At 35.4% G+C, this 6,000-nt stretch overlaps 1 long non-coding RNA gene across 1 annotated transcript in view; it reads left to right on the top strand.

Moving 5' to 3' along the window:
* The first annotated feature begins 340 nt into the window (after nucleotides 1-340).
* The window catches only part of LOC144615806 (uncharacterized), an 81,062-nt gene continuing 75,402 nt past the window's right edge, over nucleotides 341-6,000 (top strand). The window contains exon 1 of the long non-coding RNA XR_013554419.1: nucleotides 341-494. This is a non-coding gene — a long non-coding RNA (uncharacterized LOC144615806). The remainder of the gene's footprint in view (nucleotides 495-6,000) is intronic.

Below are 6,000 nucleotides of genomic sequence, written 5' to 3'. Positions count from 1 at the left end.
ACATAAGCTGTGTTTGTCCTAGACATGTTCATTTAGTCAGAAGAGGTCAACCAAAGGGTATGAGATGTCCAAAAGGTTTTCTCCTCATACACTGGCCAAGAATGTATAATAAAGATGGAGATAAGATAAAGAAAGCAAAAGTAGGTGCGGTCTAATCCTAGATGGTCTGTGCTTAGGAAGAATGAAAGTTTTAATTGTTAAAATACAGAGCCAGGTGATGTTTCATATCACTGTGTGGTCAGATTATTAACAATGGTGTTGTCATGAGCAACATCATTATTATGTCTGAGCCATGTGTATGCAGGCTTCTTAGTGATTCACAGTGATATCATCAGTATGGGCCAGGGGGTACTGGCAGAGACAAAGACTGAACCCAACAGAGGTAGGGCCAAAGAAAGCTTGTTTTTGAGTCAACATTAATCTCTACAGGATCTAAACTGGGGAAAGCCCAGACTGTGTCCATGACGGAACCCAAGCAAACAATTTTAATGAAGGTAAAATCTTCATTAAATAAATAGGCTACCATGCAAATTTTAAATGGAGAAAAACAAACACAATGAAATAAAATAGTACCCCATTTCCTAACATATTTTCAGAAGTCAGTCTTTGGGCAGTGATTGCTGGGTTTCTTCACTAGGTATCCTTTTGGAGTGTGATATTTTTCATCTGGCATGTCTTTGTCTATTACTTTCTTTGTGGGTTGTTGAACTGAACAGAGGCAGACATTACTCAGAATGAGGATGGAGACTGTCTGTTTTCTAGTAACAGAGCTTTATTTTAAATGTCTGCTTGCCCCAGATTTTTTTTTTTTTGTAATGATGCAATAAAAAAATCTTAGGATGTTTATCAGCTTCTACATCTAGAGAAAGATTCAGATTTTTCAAGGCTTGAAGGTGCTTACAAAAGGATGGGTTTTAAGCAGTAGAGTTGCTTTTCTGATGTCTAAAGCTTCCAAGAAAAGTTTTCTCATTCAGAATTGGGACTATTTAAACAACTTCAAATCATTATTTTTCATTAAAAAATCACAATTCATGAAAAAATACATGTGTGTGTAGAAGTTGACTGCATACAGAAAAGAGATCATGACTAGCTATTTTATCATTAAGTTAATATTTTTGTGTTTTTCTAATATGTATTTATGTAAGATGACAGTCCTGCATTTGGTCAGAAAAAAATAATTCAGTTAATTTTGAATATTACTTCCTTACATGTTTAAATGGAAAATAATGAAAATGCCCTACTGGAAAATGAGAGACAGTTCATCTTACTTGCTCCTGGAGTCTTATATGAATCATAGAAAAATATTAATTTGATTCATATATAAGGATTTTCTCTGATTGAATGAGAAATGACTTATCTCTATATCTTTCCAGTCTTGTTACCATATCAAGTATTACAGTTAATTTTTCCTCAAGTTTTACTCCAAATGAAGTTTTGAAAATTTATTCTGATGTTGGAATAATATAATATTGAGGGCTAAATTATAAATCAAGACACCAGCATTGGGACTCCAACTTGGCCATGGATTTGCCATGTGGTTTTAGGTCTAATCCAATAATCTCCTTAGGCGTCAGTATCTGCACCTAGAGAAATCTACAGGGGATTGAATATAATGGTGTCTGAGGCTCCCCTTGGCTTCTGCATTAGGTAAAAGCCTTTGGTCACAATTGGTATGTATTTTACTTTGGTCATTAGAAGTTTGCTCTGGACCTACCTCACATAAGGAAAGATGCTGTATTATATTCTTCTTACCAGAGTCAAACTGTTTTCAAATTCACTTGTAGCTGGGAATGAAGAGCTCTCCCCTAAGGGACATATGTTTCTCTCCCCAGAGGGGCATATGTTTTCTATTTGGAAAACAGATCTGCAGAGGCCATTCTAATCAGGCTGTGCACCTTCCTTTCAACTTGACTGTTCAGTAAACAAAACAATACCTCCAAACTATTCCAAATACCAGCATGAGCTGCCATCCTTGATAAGTTATTGTGCGAATCTCTCTTTCCTTTTTGCTTTTATTGGAAGTGACATAGTATTTCTGCATCAAATTAAATCTGGCCCACATGGAGCTCTTTTACACAGAAAATGAGAGAACATGGGTTGTTGGCAGATGTAAGGTAAATATAGAACCTCTGATGGTGTTTGGGTGCTATGAAGCTTATTCGTTGCCACAGACCAGCAATGGCTACATTGTTCACAAATAGTGAGGTTGTGATAAAGTTGTGCAACTCCTCCAAAAATTGGGGTACTAAAATTTATACTAATCACTTTACTGCCAGTTGTTTTTACATGTCAACATATATATCTAATTGTGCTAACTTTTATGACCTGTTGTACTTCTTTCTATTCCTTTTTTGGTTACTATAGAAAGGATTGGCTTATTAGTCTGGGTGGAGCAAAAAATGATGACAGTCAGTCTTGATTCTGAAGTGTATTCTGGGGTCTGGGAAAGTGGAGTTTGAAAGAATTCTGAACTCAATTCAGTATATTCAGCAGTTTAAGTGAAACTATACTAACCTTAATATCATGAATTGGCAGAACATGAACTTGAAGACAGGTTAGATCTTTATGGGGCAACAGACTTATTACCCCTGGTATGAAAATATGACTAGTTGTATTTTGTTCAAAACCTAGTAAACAATACTATGACATTGTAAGTTGAAACATAACTTGATTTTGAATTTACAGTTTTGAGTTCATATGGGCTGTGTTACTTCCTAGCTTATATTTCCTGTTCACTGATATATGACATTAATTCAACAGGGAATTAATGAGGGCCCACTTTCTGCCAGGTACTTTATCAGATGTTGGGACTATATAGCTCAAAGTTGACTGGAATTCTAGGGCATTACAGAGTTTAGAATGTTGCTTATCTTTTGGTTTCTAGAGAATAATTAACTGCTGAGGTTCTTTGTGGGGGACATTCTAATTACTTCACTATTACATTCAGGGAGAGAACTCTGAGTTCTTGGCATACACAGGTCTATCCCACATTTTGAGAATTGGCTGAGGTATCCTAGAATGTTCTAGGAACCCAGCATTGACATTTGCTAATAAATCTAGCATTTAATTCTTTTCCTGAGTCTTAAGAGCCTTGGGTTCAGAGTCTTTTCACCTATGAGTAAAGAAAAGGCAATTTTGAGTAAAAATAAAGCCAACAAAATATCCTGCTCATGGTCATGCATTTTATTTCCTGAAAGATAGAGAAGATCTAGGGGGAATCACTGTGTGATTCCTTCCATACAAGGTTCTTGGATCCTGTTTGTAAGTGATCAGAAGACTAGGAACAGCATACTTTATGGAAAGTTAGGACAAATTCATTTCTTTTTTTATGCATATTATTTCCTTTTTCTATGTTCTTTGTATTCACTATGTTTTTCTTTTTCCTAATTTTTTTGTAATTTTTTTATTTTTTTAAATTCACATCCAAATTAGTTAGCATATAGTGCAACAATGATTTCAGGAGTAGTTTCCTTAGTGCCCCTTACCCATTTAGCCCATCCCCCTCCCACAACCCCTCCAGTAACCCTCAGTTTGTTCTCCATATGTATGAGTCTCTTCTGTTTTGTCTCCCTCCCTGTTTTTATATTATTTTTGTTTCCCTTCCCTTATGTTCATCTGTTTTCTCTCTTAAAGTCCTCATATGAGTGATGCCATATGATTTTTGTCTTTCTCTGACTAATTTCACTTAGCATAATCCCCTCCAGTTCCATCCACGTAGTTGCAAATGGCAATATTTCATTCTTTTTGATTGCTGAGTAATACTCCATTGTATATATATACCACATCTTCTTTATCCATTCATCCATCGAGGGACATTTGGGCTCTTTCCATACTTTGGCTGTTGTTGATAGTGCTGCTATAAACATGGCTGTGCATGTGTCCCTTTGAAACAGCACACCTGTATCCCTTGGATAAATGCCTAGTAGTGCAATTGCTAGGTCATAGGGTAGTTCTATTTTTAGTTTTCTTGAGGAACCTCCATACTGTTTTCCAGAGTGGCTGCACCAGCTTGCATTGCCACCAACAATGCAAAAGAGATCCTCTTTCTCCACATCCTCACCAACATCTGTTGTTGCCTGAGTTGTTAATGTTAGCCATTCTGACAGGTGTAAGGTGGTATATCATTGTGGTTTTGATTTGTATTTCCCCGATGATGAGTGATGTTGAGCATTTTTTCATGTGTTGGTTGGCCATCTGGATGTCTTCTTTGGAGAAGTGTCTATTGATGTCTTTTGCCCATTCTTTACTGGATTATTTGTTTTTTGGGTGTTGAGTTTGATAAGTTCTTTATAGATTTTGGATACTAACTCTTTATCTGATGTGCAAATATCTTCTCCCATTCTGTCAGTTGCCTTTTAGTTTTGCTGATTGTTTCCTTTGCTGTGCAGAAGATTTTTATTTTGATGAGGTCCCAGTAGTTCATTTTTGCTTTTGTTTCCCTTGCCTCTGGAGACATGTTGAGTAAGAAGGTGCTGCAGCCAAGATCAGAGAGGTTTTTTCCTGCTTTCTCCTCGAGGATTTTGGTGGCTTCCTGTCTTATATTTAGGAGTTTCATCCATTTTGAGTTTATTTTTGTGTATGGTGTAAGAAACTTGTCCAGGTTCATTTTTCTGCATGTCGGTGTCCAATTTTCCCAGCACCATTTGATGAAGAGACTATCTTTCTTCCATTGGGTATTCTTTCCTGCTTTGTCAAAGATTAGTTGGCTATATGTTTGTGGGTCCATTTCTGGGTTCTCTATTCTTTTCCATTGGTGTGAGTGTCTGTTCTTGTGCCAGTACCATACTGTCTTGATTATTACAGCTTTGTAGTATAGCTTCCTAACTTCTTGATATATGGATACTTAGATTATTTACTTTCAGCCATTTTTCTTTTTAAATATATGCATTTAAGGCTATAAACTTTCCTTAAACTATGATTTTAGTTATATCTTATAAGTTTTAATATGTACTATATATATTAAACAATTGACCCTTGAACAACAGGGGTTTGAACTGCACAGGTCCACTTATATGTGCATTTGTTTCCATAAATACAGTACAGTACTGTTAATGTATTTTCTCTTCCTTATGATTTTCTTAGTAACCTTTTCTGTAGCTTGCTTTATCGTAAGAATATGGCATATAATACATTTAACATACAGAATATGTTAATCGATTATTTATGTTATTGGTAAGGCTTCTGGTCAACAGTAGGCCATTAGTAGTTATGTTTTGGGAAGTAAAAGTTATATTGGATTTTTGACCGTGCAGGAGTTGGCACTCCTAATCTCTGTGTTGTTTGGGGGTTAACTCTTAGTTCAGTTAAAAATATTTTCTAATTTTAATTGTTTCTTATTTTACCCATGGATTAGAGATGTGTTCCTTAATTTCAAAAAAGAGACTTTCTAGTTATCTTTTTTCTATGACCTCTAGCTTAATTCCACTATAATTAGAATATATCCTCCATATTATTTCAATTTGAAATTTGGTGAGATTTTCTATATAGTACAATGTGTGTCATTTTAGAAAATTTCTATAAACATTTGAGAAAGATGTGATTTCTAAAATTTGGGGGTACAGTGTTTTCATAGGATGAAGTCAGGTTACTAATCATGTGTAAGTCTGCTCACTACTTTCTGGTATTTTGGGTCTGCATATTAACAAAATTTTTATTATAAACTTGTCATTTATATCAAATGTTTTTCTACATCTATTTAAATGTTATATTACTTTCTCCTTTATTCTATTAATGTGGTAAATTATATATATTGATTTTTTTTAAGTTTACTTATTTACATTGAGAGTGAGAGAATGAGGGAGGGAGGCAGGGGGAGAGAATCCTAAGCAGGCTCTGCACTGTCAGCAAGGAGCCCAACACAGGGCTCAAACTCACAAACCATGAGATCATGACCTGAGCCAAAACTAAGAGCCAGATGCTTAACCAACTGAGCCAGCCAGGCACCCCAATATTGATTTTTTAAATGTTATATGAAGTCTAAATTTTAGTCCTGATGATTTA

The sequence above is a fragment of the Panthera onca genome, chromosome A3, assembly GCF_046562875.1.
Source record: "Panthera onca isolate mPanOnc1 chromosome A3, mPanOnc1 haplotype 2, whole genome shotgun sequence".
Taxonomy (NCBI): domain Eukaryota; kingdom Metazoa; phylum Chordata; class Mammalia; order Carnivora; family Felidae; genus Panthera; species Panthera onca.
The sequence above is the reverse complement of the archived record's forward strand: the minus strand, read 5'-3'. Positions and strand labels throughout refer to the sequence as shown.